At 41.1% G+C, this 25129-nt stretch overlaps 2 long non-coding RNA genes across 2 annotated transcripts; one reads left to right on the forward strand and one right to left on the reverse strand.

The window, feature by feature from the left end:
- Positions 1-1495: 1495 nt before the first annotated feature.
- On the reverse strand, positions 1496-23398 carry LOC117522038. The gene is made up of 4 exons (XR_004564123.1): positions 23387-23398; positions 5527-5532; positions 3906-3910; positions 1496-1612 (listed from the first exon to the last, which is right to left on the reverse strand). It is a non-coding gene; the product is annotated as an uncharacterized LOC117522038 (long non-coding RNA).
- Positions 8376-10066, forward strand: LOC117522037. Its single transcript, XR_004564122.1, has 2 exons — positions 8376-8412; positions 9995-10066. It is a non-coding gene; the product is annotated as an uncharacterized LOC117522037 (long non-coding RNA).
- Positions 23399-25129: the final 1731 nt, after the last annotated feature.

Raw genomic sequence — 25129 nt, forward strand, 5'->3', positions numbered from 1 at the left:
TACGGAAGAAGCAAAATGAGACATACAGCAACTGGTGATGATAATATTGTGATGTACGTGCTCACGCAGCCTGCACTGGCAGGAGCCTTTAAATAGGAAATTCCAAACCACTTTAATTCTTGGTCATTCACTTGTGTTTTAATGTCACTGAACACCACAGCAGTTAAATCTTTCAAACAGTTGGTGATATGACATCCTGCACATGATGTTTTCCTTTTGATACAGGTTCCAAAACAATATTCCAAGACTGGGGTGTTGGAAAAGTTTTGAAATATCCAGGAATAGCATTTCAAGTTGGCCGTCAGTAATTTGTCATCCCCAGTCACACGTTCTATCAAGTCTTAAATTCTGGTTTTATTTTCCAGTTCTGTTGTTATTCAACCTGTATTTGCACATGTAACGTCTGTCCGTACAATCGCCAGCTTAACTTACCAGCTGATCCTGAAGGCAGGTGCGGGTGGGTGGAGTGTACCGATGAACCTGCAATGTGCCCAGTGTTCACCACGTGGCAGACAAACTATACGCAAACTCAACCACAACTCTTCTTAAATGAACATATTCCATCAAGCACCAACTAACCATCCAGTAGGTGGCAGACACATCAACTGGATATTACATAAGCATAATTTTTTTTTGTGTGTGTGTGTGTTTTTATTTGTTTGATCTGGTGCATCACACTTAACCACAGTGTAATCACTTCATCCTAATTATGCGCTTATTTCATTTGGTGAGTTACAAGAAGATAGCATTTACTGTTTTGGAATTATTACCTTTGCAAGCTAGCAGGGATTGACCAACCAATCCACTCAGTCAGCCAGTCACTCACTGTACATTTTATATATATATATATATATATATATATATATATATATATATATATATATATATATACTGTTACCAGCACAGGGAATGACAACAACAACAACCTCCATGTAATGCAGAATTGCATCAGTAAGCAGTATTGGATTTGGGCAGGGGTGGTGGTGCAAACCCAACTTGAGCCTCAGACCAAAGGTGTGACAAAACATAGGAAAAGTCTTGCATAAACAATTGGGATTTTGGGATTGTGTGTTAAAAACAGTAACTAGAGAGTCCATCTTTAGCTTTCCAAATTGCTTTAGAGTGCAGGAAAAATACAAAAGATTTTTTTAATTTTTGACACACCCAACCTTCACAACTTTCACCTGAAGGTAGATCCACACCTGGGAAAGGCATGTGGTGTAAAATTAGAGACAAATCATGCAGATCCATATCGGTGATGCTGTGGCAACCCCAAGCAAAAAAGGTAGAAGCTGAAAGAACTACTACTGCTACAACTACCGCTACTCCTCCAGGTGTCAAAATCCAACCCCTCGTCTGCGTCGTAACACCTGGATCACTGATTAAGTGCGGGACTGCCAATTGGGGTGAAATATGGTTGGGACTTTGTGTGCTTCATGGCTGTTTTGGTAACCATAAAGGCCCAACAGGAACCCTGAAAACAAAACTGCTAATGAGGCTCTGGTGAAACAAGAAATCCTCCACAGCGGATCAGTTGGAGGAGGCGATGGCTTGTAATCCAACGGCTGTGAAGACGGATGAAGGCTGCAGCAGGTCCTCAGACCCCGATCGTCTAGGATTTCCCAGCCATCAAACCAGACTAAAGATATGTCAAGACCGTATGTTTGTTGGCATGCAATGACATTCATATGTTAAACAAACCCACATACAGGCATCTCAATCAACCCTGGATGTAGTAGATATCCCATGAGGGAATCAATCAAGAGATGATCTTCCTCGCCATCGTGGGATTGCAGCAACTCCAATGACTGCTGCTACGAATAATAACTAGTGTGTTGCCCGTGGGAATCCACAGGCTCTAGATTGGGTATTGTTTATAAAATAGGTAGCTGACATTTTTCAAAGGTGGTAATAAACTGTGCAAAGTTTCTATAATGAGTTGGAATGATGTGTGAGTCCAGAGTGTTTTTAACCTCACCAGTTTTTAGAAGAATAACTCAACCCTTTTATTTCCTGTTAATTACATAATTTTAAATGTTAAGTCACTGTCTTAGTGTATTTATAAATTGTTTAGGTTCTTGTTATCATATACACACACTATGATTATTATTATGATAATCATCATAATACTGATTATTATTATTATTATTATTATATTTTCACTTCTATTTTGTCATTTGAATTTTAAATGGACCACAATGGAAATAAGTATTTTCACTTTGTGTCATTCATATATTTTTTAAAACATCAATCAATCAATTCAATCAATTTTATTTATATAGCGCCAAATCACAACAAACAGTTGCCCCAAGGCGCTTTATATTGTAAGGCAAGGCCATACAATAATTACGTAAAAACCCCAACGGTCAAAACGACCCCCTGTGAGCAAGCACTTGGCGACAGTGGGAAGGAAAAACTCCCTTTTAACAGGAAGAAACCTCCAGCAGAACCAGGCTCAGGGAGGGGCAGTCTTCTGCTGGGACTGGTTGGGGCTGAGGGAGAGAACCAGGAAAAAGACATGCTGTGGAGGGGAGCAGAGATCAATCACTAATGATTAAATGTAGAGTGGTGCATACAGAGCAAAAAGAGAAAGAAACAGTGCATCATGGGAACCCCCCAGCAGTCTAAGTCTATAGAAGCATAACTAAGGGATGGTTCAGGGTCACCTGATCCAGCCCTAACTATAAGCTTTAGCAAAAAGGAAAGTTTTAAGCCTAATCTTAAAAGTAGAGAGGGTGTCTGTCTCCCTGATCTGAATTGGGAGCTGGTTCCACAGGAGAGGAGCCTGAAAGCTGAAGGCTCTGCCTCCCATTCTACTCTTACAAACCCTAGGAACTACAAGTAAGCCTGCAGTCTGAGAGCGAAGTGCTCTATGAGGTCCCTAAGATATGATGGGACCTGATTATTCAAAACCTTATAAGTAAGAAGAAGAATTTTAAATTCTATTCTAGAATTAACAGGAAGCCAATGAAGAGAGGCCAATATGGGTAAGATATGCTCTCTCCTTCTAGTCCCCGTTAGTACTCTAGCTGCAGCATTTTGAATTAACTGAAGGCTTTTCAGGGAACTTTTAGGACAACCTGATAATAATGAATTACAATAGTCCAGCCTAGAGGAAATAAATGCATAAATTAGTTTTTCAGCATCACTCTGAGACAAGACCTTTCTAATTTTAGAGATATTGCGTAAATGCAAAAAAGCAGTCCTACATATTTGTTTAATATGCGCTTTGAATGACATATCCTGATCAAAAATGACTCCAAGATTTCTCACAGTATTACTAGAGGTCAGGGTAATGCCATCCAGAGTAAGGATCTGGTTAGACACCATGTTTCTAAGATTTGTGGGGCCAAGTACAATAACTTCAGTTTTATCTGAGTTTAAAAGCAGGAAATTAGAGGTCATCCATGTTTTTATGTCTGTAAGACAATCCTGCAGTTTAGCTAATCGGTGTGTGTCCTCTGGCTTCATGGATAGATAAAGCTGGGTATCATCTGCGTAATGAAAATTGCAATGAAAATTTAAGCAATGCCGTCTAATAATACTGCCCAAGGGAAGCATGTATAAAGTGAATAAAATTGGTCCTAGCACAGAACCTTGTGGAACTCCATAATTAACCTTAGTCTGTGAAGAAGATTCCCCATTTACATGAACAAATTGTAATCTATTAGATAAATATGATTCAAACCACCGCAGCGCAGTGCCTTTAATACCTATGGCATGCTCTAATCTCTGTAATAAAATTTTATGGTCAACAGTATCAAAAGCAGCACTGAGGTCTAACAGAACAAGCACAGAGATGAGTCCACTGTCTGAGGCCATAAGAAGATCATTTGTAACCTTCACTAATGCGGTTTCTGTACTATGATGAATTCTAAAACCTGACTGAAACTCTTCAAATAGACCATTCCTCTGCAGATAATCAGTTAGCTGTTTTACAACTACCCTTTCAAGAATTTTTGAGAGAAAAGGAAGGTTGGAGATTGGCCTATAATTAGCTAAGATAGCTGGGTCAAGTGATGGCTTTTTAAGTAATGGTTTAATTACTGCCACCTTAAAAGCCTGTGGTACATAGCCAACTAATAAAGATAGATTGATCATATTTAAGATGGAAGCATTAAATAATGGTAGGGCTTCCTTGAGCAGCCTGGTAGGAATGGGGTCTAATAGACATGTTGATGGTTTGGATGAAGTAACTAATGAAAATAACTCAGACAGAACAATCTGAGAGAAAGAGTCTAACCAAATACCGGCATCACTGAAAGCAGCCAAAGATAACGATACGTCTTTGGGATGGTTATGAGTAATTTTTTCTCTAATAGTTAAAATTTTATTAGCAAAGAAAGTCATGAAGTCATTACTAGTTAAAGTTAAAGGAATACTCGGCTCAATAGAGCTCTGACTCTTTGTCAGCCTGGCTACAGTGCTGAAAAGAAACCTGGGGTTGTTCTTATTTTCTTCAATTAGTGATGAGTAGTAAGATGTCCTAGCTTTACGGAGGGCTTTTTTATAGAGCAACAGACTCTTTTTCCAGGCTAAGTGAAGATCTTATAAATTAGTGAGATGCCATTTCCTCTCCAACTTACGGGTTATCTGCTTTAAGCTGCGAGTTTGTGAGTTATACCACGGAGTCAGGCACTTCTGATTTAAAGCTCTCTTTTTCAGAGGAGCTACAGCATCCAAAGTTGTCTTCAATGAGGATGTAAAACTATTGACGAGATACTCTATCTCACTTACAGAGTTTAGGTAGCTACTCTGCACTGTGTTGGTATATGGCATTAGAGAACATAAAGAAGGAATCATATCCTTAAACCTAGTTACAGTGCTTTCTGAAAGACTTCTAGTGTAATGAAACTTATTCCCCACTGCTGGGTAGTCCACCAGAGTAAATGTAAATGTTATTAAGAAATGATCAGACAGAAGGGAGTTTTCAGGGAATACTGTTAAGTCTTCAATTTCCATACCATAAGTCAGAACAAGATCTAAGATATGATTAAAGTGGTGGGTGGACTCATTTACATTTTGAGCAAAGCCAATAGAGTCTAATAATAGATTAAATGCAGTGTTGAGGCTGTCATTCTCAGCATCTGTGTGGATGTTAAAATCGGCCACTATAATTATCTGAGCTAAGCACTAAGTCAGACAAAAGGTCTGAAAATTCACAGAGAAACTCACAGTAACGACCAGGTGGACGATAGATAATAACAAATAAAACTGGTTTTTGGGACTTCCAATTTGGATGGACAAGACTAAGAGACAAGCTTTCAAATGAATTAAAGCTCTGTCTGGGTTTTTGATTAATTAATAAGCTGGAATGGAAGATTGCTGCTAATCCACCGCCCCGGCCCGTGCTACGAGCATTCTGACAGTTAGTGTGACTCGGGGGTGTTGACTCATTTAAACTAACATATTCATCCTGCTGTAACCAGGTTTCTGTTAGGCAGAATAAATCAATATGTTGATCAATTATTATATCATTTACCAACAGGGACTTAGAAGAGAGAGACCTAATGTTTAATAGACCACATTTAACTGTTTTAGTCTGTGGTGCAGTTGAAGGTGCTATATTATTTTTTCTTTTTGAATTTTTATGCTTAAATAGATTTTTGCTGGTTATTGGTAGTCTGGGAGCAGGCACCGTCTCTACGGGGATGGGGTAATGAGGGGATGGCAGGGGGAGAGAAGCTGCAGAGAGGTGTGTAAGACTACAACTCTGCTTCCTGGTCCCAACCCTGGATAGTCACGGTTTGGAGGATTTAAGAAAATTAGCCAGATTTCTAGAAATGAGAGCTGCTCCATCCAAAGTGGGATGGATGCCGTCTCTCCTAACAAGACCAGGTTTTCCCCAGAAGCTTTGCCAATTATCTATGAAGCCCACCTCATTTTTTGGACACCACTCAGACAGCCAGCAATTCAAGGAGAACATGCGGCTAAACATGTCACTCCCGGTCTGATTGGGGAGGGGCCCAGAGAAAACAACAGAGTCCGACATTGTTTTTGCAAAGTTACACACCGATTTAATGTTAATTTTAGTGACCTCCGATTGGCGTAACCGGGTGTCATTACTGCCGACGTGAATTACAATCTTACCAAATTTACGCTTAGCCTTAACCAGCAGTTTCAAATTTCCTTCAATGTCGCCTGCTCTGGCCCCTGGAAGACAATTGACTATGGTTGCTGGTGTCGCTAACTTCACATTTCTCAAAACAGAGTCGCCAATAACCAGAGTTTGATCCTCGGCGGGTGTGTCGTCGAGTGGGGAAAAACGGTTAGAGATGTGAACGGGTTGACGGTGTACACGGGGCTTCTGTTTAGGGCTACGCTTCCTCCTCACAGTCACCCAGTCAGCCTGCTTTCCCGGCTGCTCGGGATCTGCCAGGGGGGAACTAACGGCGGCTAAGCTACCTTGGTCCGCACCGACTACAGGGGCCTGGCTAGCTGTAGAATTTTCCACGGTGCGGAGCCGAGTCTCCAATTCGCCCAGCCTGGCCTCCAAAGCTACGAATAAGCTACACTTATTACAAGTACCATTACTGCTAAAGGAGGCCGAGGAATAACTAAACATTTCACACCCAGAGCAGAAAAGTGCGGGAGAGACAGGAGAAGCCGCCATGCTAAATCGGCTAAGAGCTAGTAGCTACGCTAAGCTAGCGGATTCCTAAAAACACGCAAAGTGAATAATGTGTAAATAATTTAGAGGTGATTCAGCAGAATGAGTGCTTTAGTTAAGGCACGTAAAGATTACACTGGGAAACAAATCGTAATCTAGATAACTAGATCAATCTAACTGCGCAGATTAAACAGCTAACAGATACAGAAAAACACCGCTGTGCTCCGGAACAGGAAGTGATACAATACCGCAGTGAGAGCCAACCACCAGATATGGGAGCATGGCACAAATTCACTCATAATAACAGCAACTTAACACTTAATTAAACTCACTAAACCAATCAAACTACAACAACACTGTTAAACTAAAATGAATCACAACAACATTTTAAACCCCAAACTCCCATAGTGCATTGCAGCACAATGTCCATTGTTTATTTCTCCAAAAATATTGGTTCTATCAACTTTGTTATCGCAGCGTTCATCCTTGACCCAATATACAAAAGCATACCAAAAGGTAAATGTCAGCTCTCCCAGGTTTTGCTGTGATCGAAGCCACACACACACACACACACACACACACACACACACACACACACACACACACACACACACACACACACACACACACACACACACACACACACACACACACACACACACACACACACAGAGAGAGAGAGGCCACTTTGCTGTTATAGATAAAAATGACTATAATGACATAATAACTTGCTGTGTTGTCATGGAAACATAAAATGGTATACATCAGTGTACAGTACAATGGAACAGTTGACTCACAACAAGAGCTGGTTACACAACAAACAGGCAGACAGACAGCTGAGTTGAGAAATCAGTCATGGCTGTTGTGTAAGTGTGTTGAGCAGGCGGGCTTCACTTCAAATAGAATTGTCGGCTAAGAAAGACACAACAGACCGCGCTGTGGGTTTGTGTGGTCATGAGATAATCAAGAAGTACAAGAATCCACTTCCTGTTTTTCTTTCTTTTTTTTGTACTGGTGGAAGTGATGCGGCCTGCATATGTTCAGCGTCTCTGTTGTTTAAGAAAAAATTATACTGAAACTGAGACTGAAGCAAATTATTAATTTTTAATTTGTCGCTGCAGGAACATTTGACACAGCATGCATGATCAATTACAACGCCCCAGCCAGTTAAAAAAAAAACAAAAAAAAACAGAAAAATAAACTTTATTATGAAACTGTGTTCAGTCTCAATTTATTTTGGCGTGACAGTAATTGACTCTTTGCTTGCATTAATCACTTCACTGTTGTGTTCACGTCTGATCTTATTACCTCAGTCCTTCCTAGAGGTAATCGCTGTTCATCATTGTGGGTCTCTTCTCATGGGGCAACTTGAATTCAGATTAGTTTCATATGATTGGCTGAATTTAAGAAAGAACACAAGTCAAGCTGTCATGGATAATACTCTGAAAGGTTAAACGGCATTGGTTCTATCGGACACATCATCAAACCACGCCTGTGCTTTTACTTTTTTGCGTGCATTCCTGATGTTTCACCACCACAGAGGTTACCACATGAAATGTGAAATTCATTTCTCAGAAAAGGGAACATCCACTGGTTTTACTTTTTACCTGAGGCCAAAATATGGCCATTGGGTATTGTGAAGGCTTTGCGTCTGTGCATCCATCCGTCCGGCTGCCTGTGCTCACCATAACTCCAGTTCTATTACTGCCAGGCTCTCCAAAATCACAGAGAACATTCCTGGGACACAGACCTTGGACAAGTTCAAAGATGGCTAACCTTGACCTATTTTAAGGTGTCAAAAGGTGTTAAGAGTTATAGTGCGTTAAACCCAAATACACAAACAGGGAATTAAATGGACTGCATTTAGAATAGAATAGAGTCCTTATTGTCATTGCACATATATACACATACAACAAAATTTGTTTTCTGCATTTAACCTGTCCTAATTACAGTTAGACACAATCCAACCACTAGGAGCAGTAGGCCACCATAGTCTGGTGCCCGGGGACCAACTCCAGATGTAGACGCTGCCTTGGTCAGTGACAGAGAAAGGAGCAGACCCTAAATAAGCATGTTTTTTGATTGTGGAAGGAAACACACACAGACACGGGGAGAACATACAAACTCCACACAGAAAGGCCGGGAAATCGATCCCACAACCTTCTTGCTGTGAGGCACCAGTGATAACCACTAATCCACCGTGCGCAATATAGCGCTTTCCATCTCCATCAGATGCTTAAAGCGCTTTGCAATTATGCCTCACATTCACACAAACACACTCACACACCGATGTCGGTGTTGCCATGCAAGGCGCTCACTACACACTGGGAGCAACTAGGGGATTAAGGACTTTCCTCAAGGGCCCTTAGTGATTTTCTGGTCAGGCTGGGGTTTGAACCAAGGATTCTCTGGTCTCAAGCCCAACGCTTAACCATTAGACCATCACCAACCCAATTAGTCAGTGATTTAATAAGGCAAGTCCAATGGAAAAATTTACAACAATCTGTGAATCCAAAAACATGACACTAGGGAGGCAAAAACCAGAGGGGCATAGGGAAAGTCCAGAATTACAAAGAATACTCACGACACGAGGAGAGGGGCAGAGAGGAGAAAAGCAAAGTAACGAGCACACCATGTCGAGCAATGTCAAGTAATGGAGCACTTAAATATAGAGACAACTAAATGAGACAGGTGTGTGACAAACAAAAGTAGGAAACAAAAATGCACATGGGAAATTAAGTGGCAAACCAGTGACAACACTAAGTGAACAAAAACAGTGATCATATAATAACAGACAATCAAAGGTGAGTGGGAAATCAATAACAAAACCCCACAACTAACAGTCAAAAGAAAAATAACCACACGGAAATAAACTGACACAAAACGGTGAGTGCAGCAGAAAGAAAGCAATAACAAAATGATAAAACCTAAATGACAATCGGTACAAAAATAACAACAAAACCAAAACACAGAACACCAAGAAAAAACAAGTGACAAATGTAAAATGAGAAATCCAAACCAAAGACGCAGAATTAGAAACCGGGTCAGAGAGACATAAACCACATGCACAGGGCGGAAACACACACATGACACAGAGGAGGGGCAGCGCGACCCAGGGCAGAGAAACGGAGATGGCACAAGCACACACACACGCAGGACATCGAATGAGAGACACACACAGAGCCACACACCGGAGAAGTGAGGCGACAACACATCCAGACACACACTCACCGGTGCACACAATGGACACCAGGAGACGCTCCCAACACTACGTGGACACACCCACATGCACCAGAGAACAGAAAGTAAAGACCGATGAAAAACCCCAATAATAAACTCAAAAACACGGCCAAACGGGCCGATGGGTGGACCCCCCCGCAAAAGGTCACATTCCGTTTCCTTTTTTTGTGCTCATACAGCCCAGGATATTTTAGCATTGCGTTATATTTATAAATTTGTAAAAACAGACATTTTGTGCTCATAGACGTAGATCTGGTGCCCACGGATGTCACGGCTACTTGCGAAAAGGATTTAAAATTAATCAAGGGGCAATAAATCAATAAATACATCTGTGGTGGTAGTAATAGAACTTCTCCAGTCTGTGTAATCACACGTGAGTAAAGTTAAAATTTATGCTCTCAAAGGTACTCTGATAAGATCGTGCTCTTTTCTGAACTCATCCTCCTGTGTGGTTCGACTGATGCAGGAGGGAATTAAAGAACCCCGCTAATGCACAGCAACAATAAACTCTAATTCTATTTTCTATTTGGTCTTAAATCATGACTAGAAAATGCAACAACATCTCTCTGGAGCAGTAAATATGAACTGGGAACAGATTCTCACAGCAGAGGCTGGACTGGAGCCACAGTTAAATGCATCTTGGGTAGAAGCGATGAGGAATATAATATGAAGGAAAATAAAATGTGAAAAAGGAAGAGAGTATTAACAGCATTTCTGAAAATGAAGAAAATTACATTAAGAATGTTTTTTGTTTGCCAGCCTTATGAAATCAGCTCAAAATAACAGCATGTTGACAGAATAAGTGTTTTTAAAGCACATTTATTTTGTCCTAACTAGGCAACACTGCGCGCAGGCGTGAACACGGTAATGGTAATCTGACAACTGACCCGAGTGATCTTGACCTTCACTCAAATGGAGCTGAGATTGTTGGGGAAAACTTTGTGCCACATTTGATCCAAGTCAAAGTGAAATTCAAATCCCTTGGCCTTTGCCAAAATTAATTCTTTAACCTTAATTAAATGTCAAATTTCATACTCAGTAAAAGGATCCAGGGCTGGCAGGCTAACAATCAAACATGACCTTTTCCCCTGGTGATCGATCTTTGGCACATGTGACCTTGCTTGACATTTCTGGAACCCTCCTCCATATGTGTGCCAATTTTAAAACATAGATTAACCCTCATGCTAAACTTAAACATTACCATTGAACTAAAGTAACTTTAAATGGGTGTAATGTGGTCAAACTTTCTGCTTCCTGTTCAGAGTCTGGCAGCTGCATTTTGAACCAATTGGAAATCCCTAATACTGGATTACGGTAAACCAGAAAAAAGAACATTGCAGTAGTCCAATCTAGAAGAAACAAATGCATGAATCAGGGTCTCAGCATCAGCCATAGACAGGATGGGACGGATTTTCACTATATTTCATAGGTGGAAGAAAGCAGTCCTCGAAATATCCCTAATGTGTAGGTCAAAGTTCAATGTAAGATCAAAAATCACCCCAAGGTTCCTCACTTTGTTAGTGTGATGTATGACACACAAACCTAAGTTAAGCATTAACTGATCAAATTGATGCCGATGTCTCACTGGACCAAAAACCATCATTTCAGTCTTGTCTGAGTTCAAGTGTAGGAAATTGCTAGACATCCAGCTTTTCACTAATGCAAGGCAATCTTCTAAGGATTTTATGTGGATGAGATTACCAGTAGTTATCGGTATGTACAACTGAGTATTATCAGCATAGCAATGAAAGGTAATCCCAAAATGCTGCAATATCTGTCCAAGGGGTGCTATATAAAAGGGAGAAAAGCAAAGTGCCTAAGACAGACCCCTGTGGAACCCCAAATGTCATGTTAGTAAGGTTAGAGATAATGTTGTTATAGAAGATACAGTGAGAACGACTGGTTAGGTATGATGTCAACCATGCAAGGGCACTCCCAGTAATCCCAAAATGCTTCTCCAACCTATCGAGTGAAGCATAGGGCTAGTGGCCGGTGATCACCTTAGAATTTCTCCTGTTTTTCTTGTTGCTTAATGCTGACAAATTACGAGGGCTGTCAATAAAGTATAGGTCCTTTTTATTTTTTTCAAAAACTATATGGATTTCATTCATATGTTTTTACGTCAGACATGCTTGAACCCTCTTGCGCATGCGTGAGTTTTTCCACGCCTGTCGAAGTCGGTTTCAGCATTTTATCCGGATATTCCACTGTTAAAGAAGATTTTTTTTAATGAAAGATGTGCGGACGGGTCTGCGCGTCGGGACGCAGCCGGCGCAGTGCAGCGGCACAGGAAAAACACCTCCGTGTTGATAACCATTTGTAAAATCCAGGCGGCTTTTGATGGCTTTCAGTGGAGTGAGTATATGAGAAATTGTTTAACAGCTGGGCATGTTCCAACTTGTCCTTAAGGCTTCCAACAGAGGTGTTTTTCCTGTGGTGGAGCGTCGCAGCGGCTGCGAGCCGACGCGCCAATCCGTCCGCACATCTTTCATTAAAAAAATCTCCTTTAACAGTGGAATATCCGGATAAAATGCTGAAACCGACTTCTTCTGAAACTTCTCTGTTCTCTCACGACGTCCTGGATCAATAGAGCCTGAAATGTGAAGGTTTTCAGCTTGAAACAGGCTGACGACGGCGTCTGGGAGCGCTGCGCGAAGTCCCGCTTCGTGGGAAGTCCTTAAAGCGACAGTATCACCTCAAAATCTCTCTTCAGCTGTTAAAATTTTCACCGAAAACCAGTTTAATTTTTCGAACCGTGTCCACTTCGATGTGCCTCACAGGTTTAGAAAAAATTTTGATCAAACAAAGCGCCAATCTCTCAGCAACTTCTCAGACAAAGGAATTCCGACGAGGGGCTGGACGACTCCTCCCACAAGGAGTGCTCACAGGCGAATGACGTCACCGACAGGCGTGGAAAAACTCATGCATGCAAACGAGGGTTCAAGAATGTCTGACGTAAAAACATATGAATGAAATCCATATAGTTTTTGGAAAAAATAAAAAGGACCTATACTTTATTGACAGTCCTCGTATACTGTTGTCCTTCCAATGTCTCATTTTGTTTTTTCTCTGTGTTTGAGGTGCGGCTCCATCCAGAGATGGGTGTGGCATCTACTTCTGCATCCCTCCCGTCCTGTGCACCACCAAAATTTCCTGAATATTTATTTTGTAAATTGTTTTGTCAATTGTGTCGGGAGCATGGCCCAAGCAGAGGGTCGCCCCTTTGAATCTGGTCTGCTTGAGGTTTCCTCAAATCATCATAGTCGCCTGTGTGCTTGCTCTGGGGGTTGGTAAGGTTAGACCTTACTTGTGTGAACTTGGTGCCATATAAATGAAAATAAATGAAATGAAATAAATAGAGTAGAATACGGTGATCCACTGTATCAAACGCAGCACTAAGATCTAACAGTACCAGAACCGCAGTGGCGTCAGAATCCAGTGGAAAGAGAACATCACTCACCATTTTAGTGAGAGCTGTCTCTCTGGAATAATTTGTTCAAAATGCAGACTGCAGTGGCTCAAAGAAACTATTCTCATTAAGGTGGTCCACGAGATGCTGTCAGGATGGGTGGCAGCCCGGCACTGGGAGGGGCTGGACCCACAATACAGACTCACAGACTAGGCTTAGGTGTGGAGGAAAACATGGTTTTTTTCCAGCGTCGGGTTCGGTACACATGCAGTCAGCGTGGCAGAGGTACAAGGGTCAGGCTGAGAGTCATAAATGAGCAGGGTTTAGAAGTACGAGCAAACACCGATATCTAGGATGAGGCAAGATGCATGGTCGAAGAACACAGAGCAGGATTCAGAACACAGCAAGACAAAAATCAAGACTATGAATGGCGCTGGAAAGTGTACAAGACAACAATCTGGCAGTGAAGTGAAGGACTGTGAGGATTAAATACAAGGTCTGTTAGAAAACTATCTGACCTTTTTATTTTTTGCAAAAATGATATGGATTTGAATCATGTGCGCTTGCATCAGCCAAGCTTGAACCTTAGTGCGCATGCGTGAGTTTTTTCACGCCTGTCGGTTGCGTCATTCGCCTGTGAGCACGCTTTGAGTGAGCAGTGGTCCACCCCCCTCGTCGGATTTTCATTGCGAGGAAACTGTCTGAACGATTTGGAGCTTTGCTGCATCAAATTTTTCCAGAAACTGTGAGAGACAGCCAGGTGGAAACCATTCGGAAGATTCAGACGGCTTTCAGGGACGATTCTATGGGGATCACACAGATTAAGGAGTGTTACAGCCGGTTTAAAGACGGCGCACAATGGCGGAGGGCGCGCCACGCTCCGAGCAGCAATTGACAGGCTGAAATGACCAGATAATTTCCAAAGTCAAGGCTGTATTGATCCGGGACATCGTCTGACTACCAGAGAAATGGCAGAAGATGTGGACATAGCACTTTTTCGGTACATTCCACTGTTACAGGAGTTTTTGTCATGGAAAGAGGAGCGGATGAATTCGCCACGGAGCCGCTAATGGTGCGGGACAAAAGCACCTCCGTGTTGGTCTCACAGGACATGTTATAACATGCCCAGCTCTTGCACCATTCGGAAGATTCAGACGGCTTTCGGTGGCTTTTCAGTCGTGTGACTATCCGAGAAATTGTGGACGAGCTGGACATGCCACAACATGTCCTGTGAGGCTTCATCACGGCATTGCTTTTTGTCCCGCGCCATTAGCGGCTCCATGGCGAATTCCTCCACTCCTCTTTCCATGACAAAAACTCCTGTAACAGTGGAATGTGCCGAAAAAGTGGTATGTCCACATCTTCTGCCATTTCTCTGGTAGTCAGATGATGTCCCGGATCAACACAGCCTTCACTTTGGAAATGATCTGGTCGTTTCAGCCTGTCAATCGCCGCTCGGAGCGCGGCGCGCCCTCCGCCATTGTGCGCCGTCTTTAAACCGGCTGTAACACTCCTTAATCTGTGTGATCCCTATAGAATTGTCCCTGAAAGCTGTCTGAATCTTCCGAATGGTGTCCACCTGGCTGTCTCTCACAGTTTCTGGAAAAATTTGATGCAGCAAAGCTCCAAATTGTTCAGACATTTTCCTCGCAATGAAAATCCGATGAGGTGGGTGGACCACTGCTCACTCAAAGCGTGCTCACAGGCGAATGACGCAACCGACAGGCGTGAAAAAACTCAGGCATGCGCACGAAGGTTCAAGCTTGGCTGATGCAAGCGCATATGATTCAAATCCATATAGTTTTTGCAAAAAATAAAAAGGTCAGATAGTTTTCTAACAGACCTCGTACAGGTGGACTAATCAGGGTGTGAGAAGAGGAACACGTGGCATTAACGAAGTGCAAGTGAGGAAAGACCTAGAAGGGGGTGTGGCTAATGAACAAAGATAATGCACAGTCAAGATTGTGAGGAGGGGAGTGCACAAACTGAAGTGATGTAATACACAAAGACACGTGAACTGGTGCAAGAATGGGAGTGAATGAAAACACAAAGCAGACATAAACAAGGTGAGAGACAATGACATGGTGCAGGTGCAGTGATGTGAACATAATAAGCTGAGTGTGAGGAATAGCAGAATAATGAACAGGAGAAAACAGGAGCATACATACTAAAGCAAGACAAATAACAAAATAACGAAGTGATAATCTAATGAATAAATGTAAACACAACTGACTCAAGACAACTAGAACAGAACGAAAGGCCAAAATAAAGTGACACGTAAAACATAAGAGAATAAACCATAATGAAAATAAACAACTAATAAATCAAAGCTGAAAAGAACAACAGAAAGGGTGACAAAATGGCCTCAACACCCTGATTAGGCTAAAACCATGACAGGTGCCGTGAAACCACTGTTTCCAGAATTTTAGAACAAAATGATTGATTTGGTATTGGCCTATAGTTTTTCAATATACTAGGGTCAAGATTAGATTTCATAAGTAATGGTTTAATCACAGCAGATTTGAAACATTTAGGAACAGATCCTGAAGTTAAGGACATATTGATCATTTCCAACACAGTAGGCCCAAGAGTGCGCCACAGGTCCTTAAACAGTATTGTTGGTATTGATTGAATAAGCAGGCTCTGCCTTTAGCACTTTACAAAATTTAGACTTACAAAATGATGTCCACTGGGCTGCATCTCTCAAATTCCATTGATGTCTTCACAGACAATAAAACAATAAACCCGGATTGCCTTGTCCATGTTCACCGCACAGGTGATGTCCACTCTCCCTGCTGTTGGCCGGCAGCATTACACTGCGGCTCTCAGAAAAATAAATAATTAAAAAGGGAAGATCTGGTTTGTGCACTTGTCTGTAGCTGGGCATGACATGTAAACTGTGTGTGTACAGCTGGACTGTGCATTCACAACCTGGCCAAGCATAAAACAGAGTTATATCAGGTGGCACGGCTCATGAATGGCAGGACAGGATGCACAGGCATCCAGTTTGCACAGCTCGTGCATCCAGCCCAGTGTGTGTGAACGTCAGCTGTGCACCAACTAGGAGCATTAAATTTAAATTCGCTTCTGTCCTCAGATAAATAAATAAATGCATACATACATACATAAGCCAACCAATAAATGCAATGAATCCAGTTCACACAGCTTGTGCATCCAGTCCAACGTGTGTGCACATCGGTTGTGCACTGATCAGGAGCATTAAACTTAAATTTACTTCTGTTCTCAGAATGATAAAAAAAACAATAATAATCGTGCATCCATCCCACCGTGCGTGCGTACTCCAAGTGCACCAACCAGTAGCATTAAACTTAACTCTTCTTCTGTCCCAAGAAAAATAAATAAATACATACATCAACCAACCAATAAACACGATAAATCCGGTTTGCGCAGCTCGTGCATCCAGCCCAGCGTGCATGCACATTGGGTGTGCACCGACCAGGAACATTAAACTTAAATCTACTTCTGTCTTCAGACAAATAAATAAGTAATCTTGAATAAATAACTCCTAAATAAATAATTGCCGTGGCTGAGGCAAAGGGTCTGTGAAGGGTTGCGAAGTTTGTGCAGAACTGTGCAAATTTTTTTGTGGATACCGTTCATAGGCTGTCGCAGTCCAAATAGCTGAAAATGGGTACCTGCCTTGGCTGGGAAGTAAAAGGCACTTCACTGGTGGAGTCATTGACTCTTGTCCAGTGAGAAACTACCCAAAGATAGCAACTAGTAGACAATGCCGCAACCACTGATTCCTGTATTTTGTTTTTTACTGGTGGAGGCTTACTGGTTACCACTGTTGCCTCAATGAGAAGATCCCAGTTCTCTTCATATAGTTCAGCCCTGCAATGACCTGTCCAGGGTGTACAACATCTCTTGCCCAAGGACTGCTGGAATAGCCTCCAGGCTCCCATTACTCCTAACTGGAATGAGCAGGTTTATAAAATAGATGGATTGAAATATATCCCTTTTGGGCTGCTGGATCAACATGGTGATGCAACATGTTGTGGCGCATCCATGACGGGGGCCCACCCCCGTGACATGAAGGGCTTGTTCTAAGCTAATGAAAACACGCTGATTATTTTTTGCATGTAATTATACACTCATAGGTAGATGGTTATGAATGGCTGTATTCCATTTCTGCTTATAACTCAGTTCTTACAGGCCTTGAGGCCGGTGCTCATCTCTCTCTTTCTGTGGCATGAAGGTGGACAATAGTCAATGACTCGACCAGTCAGGTGCCTTTTACTTCCCAGAGAAGGCAGGTACTCATTTTCCATCTGGTTGGACTGAGACAGATTACGTGTCTTGTCCAAGGATGCAACCAGGCAGCATGGGCAAACCTTGTTCTACATGTTGGCAGGTCATCTCCTTAGTCACTGACCTACAGTACCTGCTCTACTAATAACCACCCCTAAATGCTACACATGGTAGCTTTAAGTGGCACTAAGGCTGCAACCTTCATTCATGCATGTATTCATTAATTTCAAGTGTTATTGCTGAAATGTAAATCAGTGTGTTAAAATGCGAATTCCAATAACAGGCATTTTTATAATTTCAGATGTTATTTCTTCATTAAAATAAACACTGAAGAGCAAAATAGTCAGAATGGAATGCTAATCTAGTGCTTTTACCTTGCATTTAGCTCAGTTGTAATCGTAATGCATTACCATACCTCTTTCTCATCTGTGATCTATGAGGCCTTCACATGCTCTCTTATTCTGATTCACAGCGCTTTGAGCATCAATAAATGCCTGACAAAAATCAAGCTGTTCAGCAGACGGTTGCCCAATTAAACCCTGGTGTTTACTACATTATCACAGAGAGGGTCTAAGTGGGAGAGCTGGGTTACACCTCCCTTTTATTCAGATGTCTGCCAAAGCATGTTCATTTTCTGGGTTTAGTCAGATGTAAGGAGATTCCAGCACCGCATGGGAGACTAGGATGGCACAAAATGCAGGTTTTCATCAACCTCACGGGTCACCGGCTCCATGCTGAATCTGGTGGTGACATATACAGAGATTACTGGGTGGAGGGAGGGGAGCGAGAGAGCAACAGCATAAGAACATAGCACACAAAAGCTATTGATGCCTTCTGCTCCACTGCCCGTATTGACTCCTTCACGGTATCAAATCTCACGCGTAATCACGTTCTCGCTGGGGAGGCCAAGATTTCATTGTCAGTGTAAACAAGTGTTTGCGGCAACTTGTTTGCAACATTGCATAGTTATGGAGGTGAGTTCAACCAAAATATGTATTTAGGTGTTTAACCCTTTAACGCCTGAATTTATATAGCTGTATATAAAAAAATGTTTTGTGTGTGTTTTTGCCTTTAAGTAGATGGTAAATAATGTTGAGATTATTAATTTCACTTTTGCACGAAAACTAGATAGTAATATTGGGTATTCTGGTAATGACTTTATGTTATAATGTTATAATAATAATGATGGTATGTTGCAAATTTGCGACAACAGGCATACAGGTCAATTTGGTAAGTTGCATATTTGAGTCAGAGATTGTAGCATATATGTGACGATGGGCGTTAAGGGGTTAACTAAGATAATCGTGAGTGTTTAATGTGAGTAAAAAAAAAAAAACACGTGTTAGGGTTTTGTATCGGGAACCAGTTATTTTCGAGTATCCTTAAGAAATGAGTCGATCCATTGACATTAATAATCTTTTTGCTTAACGATTCCCTTATCGGTCCTTCAGAGTGGCCGTTGATTTTGGGGGTGTTTGTCAGGAAAATAATAATTTCTCTACATTGATTACAGACCCTGCAGCGGGTCTGTAATCAAGCATTTCTGCAGTGTGGCTTTGCTTTGATCCTTGAACCAGTGAAGCAGTGCTTCGATCTGCTGCTTCGACGGTTCTTTTTTTTAATTTCACTTCATCTTAATTTTTCCACACTAAAACCCTAAAGAGCATATGTCTGAGTAGTATTTACCTTTTGTTATGTTAAACCGACCTATTATGGACTTCTGAAACAGTTGACAGATGTATTTTATAACTTAAAAACAGGACTGATGCTAACGTGTTAGCATGTCTATAGCATTTTCAATGTTAGAGTTAGCATTAAGGTAAGCCATTATCAAGCCTCCCTCCCCAGCGTGCAAAAGATTCTGGGATACTCTAAAACCGTCAATAAGATTCAACATTTGCATTGTTTTTGGTTTTTGGTTTTCCTGACACATGGTGGAATGTTCATGTTTTTACAGCACTTTAAACATTTTTATATTGAAAAAAGAAGGAATTGCAAACTGTATCTCTCATTGTTATGGGGATCTGAAGAATCTTTGGGAATATGTACTCTGTACCTATTTAAACATCATACAACACATACAATTACATTTCTCACCAAAGTTTATTAATATGAAAAGTTCTGTGATGACACTAATTATGAGCAGTGTGTTCCTGGAAAGTTTGCAGTTTGGCAGAGATAAAAGTGTGCAAACTTTAGAAAGTTGAGAACAGAGCCCTGGAGCATTTTTGCAGAGGCAATTTAGATGATTTTGCTGTGAAACAGCCTGAAACCCAGTTGGACTGAACTCAATTCACCAGCAAATCTGTAAAGCAGACACACAGACACTTTGGGATTCAGCAGCATTTGAAAGATGACTTACTGAAATCAACAAATCACCGGCACATAAATTCTGCAGCCAGTATTCAGAAACAGGCTCATACTATATTGAACAAATTATTTGACATTTACAGTATTCTTTGGAGTGTTTTCCTTTTCTTTTTCTTTTTTTTTTTTGCTAGTTTGAGAGGTCCAGCCACTTATACTCCAGTGTGACTTACATATCAAAAAAGTCAATTAATAATAATAATAATAATAATAATAATAATAATAATAGGCCCTGCACTTATCTATCTGCCCACTTTCATTTTAAGTAGAATTCCATATGGAATGCCCAGAGCATTCCATGCGCAAATACAGTAAATTCACTTCTTGTTAGATTAGAAAGAGCTTCATTAATCCCTTGGGAAGACTCCCTCAGGAAAACTGAGGTTCCAGCAGCATTGTATAGCAGCACTTAAAAAATGAAAGTAAAAAAATTTACAAATATAAATATCAATACACAAACATAAATACCAGAAATACTGCTCGCTACTGGTTTACCAGCAACTACTGTTCTTCTCCTTCCCGTTACTTCTCTTCCCCCTGAGTGAGGAGTTGTACAGTCTGATGGTCTGAGGGACAAAAATTTATAGCCTGTTGGTTTCAAGGGTTTGCTCGTTTTTGTTTTTTGTATGACTTATACTCCGGAAAAGGCAGCAATTGCATAATTTCTGAAATGTCACTTCTTACTGTAATGATTGCCAAGCGATTAAGTGTACTTGTTTGCAGAGGGTAAGGTTCCCAGTTCAGTGCCATGAGTGCTCATTTTCCATGTGATGTCTGGCTCTATCAGGAAGGGCATCTGGTATAAAACTTGTGCCAAATCAACTTGAAGATCAACCTCAAATGAATCAGAGAAGCTGACAGGACTTACTTTTATTGTAGCAATTGTCATAGCTCTTCTAATATAGGCAACTTACATATTCTTCACTGGACTAATAATACGGTTGAGGGCAAGAATTTGAATCCCCTTACTCAGAAATAGCAAAAAAGGTCAATAAAAGTAATTTTTCATGGCCCAAGCATTGAGTCACCCCTCTGAGTCTGGTCTGATTGAGGTTTCTTCCTCAGTAACATCATAGGGAGTTTTTCCTTACCACTGTCTTCTGTGTGCTTGCTCAGGGGAGGTAAGGTTAGACCTTACCCATGTGAAACACCTTGAGGCAGCATTGTTGTGATTTGTTGCTATATATTGAAGTGAAATAAACTGAATTGAAGTAACAAAAATAGACAAAGAGTGTACACTACCATTTAAAAGTTTGGACAAACTTTTCCATTCAACTGGGAAAATGTGTCCAAACCTTTGACTGGTCATGTATAACATGAAGTTTATAGTGAAACTAGAAGCACTCGGAAAGCACAAACCTCCACCAAGGCCATAGGGTCACTGACGTCACATGGAATACCTTTTGGCAAAGAGACTTATACACTTCGTTTCACGCATCTACCGTCATGTTTCAGATTCAGTGGTTAAACCCCTAGATCTTCAGCAAATATAATTATAAAGAGAAACTGCATGAACTACACAAGTTTTTTTTTTTTTTTTTTTTACAAGTTTATTCAATGAGGAGAAACAAATGCTAAATTATTGTTGTGTCGTAAATCATTTTTGTTCAGCCTTTGTGACCCATCTTCATGAGGTTAGATGCAAAAATGTTGAAATTGGCCTTATCCTGCAATGATAAAGAATCCTTAAAAAAATGACTGGAACCGGATCAATACCAAAACTTAATGACTTCTAAGTTAGGCCAAGATACACCCCTGGTAAAAAATTTCATTGAAATCTGTTGCGGATTTTTTGAGTAATCCTGCTAACAAATCAACCAACCAACAACCAAACGGACGCAACCGAAAACAAACTCCTTGGCGGTGGTAATAATGAAAATTATATCAATCCAAACATTTGCATCTCCTTGTATACAATGTTCTTATGCTTTGTATGCCCTTGCTTTGTCTTTCTAACCTGTTCCAACATCGTCGGTTCTCTCTGTGTAGCTTCTGTATCTTCTCATAGAAACAGACGTAGGTATCATACAAATGCAAACAGTATGGTACTGTACATGGTCAATCTGACTAGAGTAGGCAGTTCTCAATAACTGAGTGACTGTGTAAGAAAGAGAATCTTGAGGGAAGCCACCAAGACACCCTTGACAACTCTGAAGGAGTTATAAACTGCTGTGACTGTGATTGGAGAAACTGTGTATGCTGCTATTTTTGTCTGTTACATCATCAGTTATAGTTTCATGATACAGTGGAACATTAGTATCTAACTCGGTGTAGCAGCTTGTACTCTCTCTCTTCTGTGTTGGGACACAAACTCATGATCTCCGGCATGGGAGGCAGATGCTCTAATCAAAAGGCCAAAAACCAGGCTCTGGCCCTGTGGCCAGAGAGTACTTTTAGCTGTTGGGGAGTGAGATTTACTGACTACTATTGCACAGTGATGCCTGCTGGCCTCCAACACACTCACCACCCTAAACGTCACGGCACCAATGAAGCAGCTTGTACTCTGTCTTTTGTGCTGTGTTGTTGACTCCTCCCACTCACTCCCCTTGGGATGCAAACTCAATCTCCGGCATGGGATGCAGACTGTAACCAGAAGACCAAAACCTGGGTTCTGGCCCTGTGGCTAGAGAGTTCTATTAGTTGTCGGGGTTTACTGACTGACTGTTATTGCAAAGCGACTCCTGCTGGCCTCTGTCACATCGGCAAAGAAGGCAGTACCCATGTAGTTGTAGTACCCTTTGCTTTCTAGAGATGGACAACAACAACTTCTTTTCACAGTCCGGACAATACCTGCCTACAGACAGATAAATGAAGATTGCAATGCCAGGAGAACAACATTTCAACTTGCTTGAAGAAGTTCAACCAAGGAATCAGTTCTCCGGAGCATCTGCTGCCTGAAGCTGTTTCACCACCTTTGCAATCACACTAAGATTTGATGGTTCACGGTAGACATAAGCATTAGCTATATGAAGCCTGGCACCAGAGATGCCCAGTATCCCTGCACAAATATCAAAGTAAACACCTTACAGGTCAGTATTGCAGAGTTGCCATGACTGTAGTATCAGTTTTGATTAATGAAAAGCTTTGATTTCTTTAGCAACTTGACAAGAGGTAGTGGACGTCGGGTGGTGTGTCACCTGCTCGCAAATTTCTAAAAGAAGTATACTTGTCTGTCCTCAGTTCCTTCACAGCCCCTTTTCTCAGCTCCTATAAATGAAATCACAAGATTTACAGTTGCAAGGTATCCATATTATAATAGCCAAGTGGCCTTTTTCTGCATGTGCATGTGTGCATGGCTTCAATCACGCAAAAACTGGGAGAGCTGACATTTGCGATTTGGTATGCTTATGTATTTTGGGTCAACGATGAACAGTTAAAAAATGGGAAGTTGGTAGGACAAATATTTTTTGGAGAAATTAGCAATATTACCTAACCAGTAAATAATGGACATTGTGCTGCAATGCACCATGGGAGCTTGGGGTTTTGACATTTTAAATGTTATAGTGGTTCATGTCAGTATAACAGTGTTGTTCGTGTTATTGATTTACTGTGTTTTCGTAGTTCAATTTGTTTAGTCAGTTTAGTTATGTCTCATGTTACTCTTACCATGAGTGAGTTAAGTCTCATTTTGGTACCATCAGTGAAAACTGTAGTGATTTTCATGTCTTCAGCCACTGCCTTTTTTGTCAAATTAAAAGCACATGCTTACAGCAGCTGTGTGTGCGTGTAACATTAATCACAGAGAAACCATGGACAACTGACATTTGCCGATTGTTATGCTTATGTATTTTGATTCAAGGACGAACGCTGTGAAAACAGCAAGTTGGTAGGACTAGTATTTTTGGAGAAATGATCAATTTTAAACTAACCAGTAAACAATGGACATTGTGCTGCATTGCGGCATGAGTGCACGTGCTTACAGCAGCTGTGCGTGCATGTAACTTTAATCACAGAGAAGCTGTGGACAGCTGACATTTGCTGTTTGTTATCCTTATGTATTTTCAGTCAAGGATGAATGCTGCGGCACTGACCATGCAAAAACCAGGGCGAGCTGACATTTGCCATTTGGTAATAATAATAATAATAATAATACTAGTGTGTATATAAATACATTAAGACAGGAAATTAACATTAAAAAATTACATGGAAATAAAAGGGTTGAAGTCTGCTTCTAAAAACTGTTGTGGTTTAACATCTAAGGTTCTAAAAACATTTTGGAATCACACACCATTCCAACTCATTGTAGAAACTTTGCACAATTTATTACCACCCTTGAAAAATGTCAGCTACCTATTTTATAAAAACTACCCAATCGAGAGCCCGTGGATCCCCATGGGCAACATGCTAGTTTGTCATTTAAATGTGGAATGAACGACATTAAACAAATGATACAAACTCTGCACACTGGGATATGTACAACCCCAATTCCAGTGAAGTTGGGACGTTGTAAAAATGTAAATAAAAACAGAATACAATAATTCACAAATCCTCTTCCACCTATATTCAACTGAATGCACCACAAAGACAAGATATTTAATGTTCAAACGAATATACTTTATTGTTTTGTGCAAATATTTGCTCATTTTGAAATGGATGCCTGCAAGATGTTTCAAAAAAGCTGGGACAGTGGTATGTTTACCACTGTGTTACATCACCTTTCCTTCTAACAACACTCAAAAAGCATTTGGGAACTGAGAACACTAATTGTTGAAGCTTTGTAGATGGAATTCTTTCCCATTCTTGCTTGATGTACAACATCAGTTGTTCAACAGTCCGGGATCTCCGTTGTCGTATTTTGGGCTTCATAATGCCCCACACATTTTTAGTGGGTGACAGATCTGGACTGCAGGGAGGCCAGTCTCGTACCTGCACTGTTTTACTACGATGCCACGCTGTTGTAACATGTGCAGAATGTGGCTTGGCATTGTCTTGCTGAAATAAGCAGGGACGTCCCTGAAAAAGACGTTGCTTGGATGGCAGCATGTGTTGCTCCAAAACTTGGATGTACCTTTCAGCATTGATGGTTCCATCACAGATGTGTAAGTTGCCCATGCGTTGGGCACTAACACACCCCCATACCATCACAGATGCTGGCTTTTGAACTTTGCTCTGGTAACAATCTGGATGGTCTTTTTCCTCTTTTGTTCGGAGGACACGACGTCCATGTTTTCAAAAAAATAATATAAAATGTGGACTCAGACCACACCACACTTTTCCAATTTGTGTCTGTC

Source organism: Thalassophryne amazonica, chromosome 12 (genome assembly GCF_902500255.1).
Source record: "Thalassophryne amazonica chromosome 12, fThaAma1.1, whole genome shotgun sequence".
In the NCBI taxonomy this organism is placed as follows: Eukaryota; Metazoa; Chordata; class Actinopteri; order Batrachoidiformes; family Batrachoididae; genus Thalassophryne; species Thalassophryne amazonica.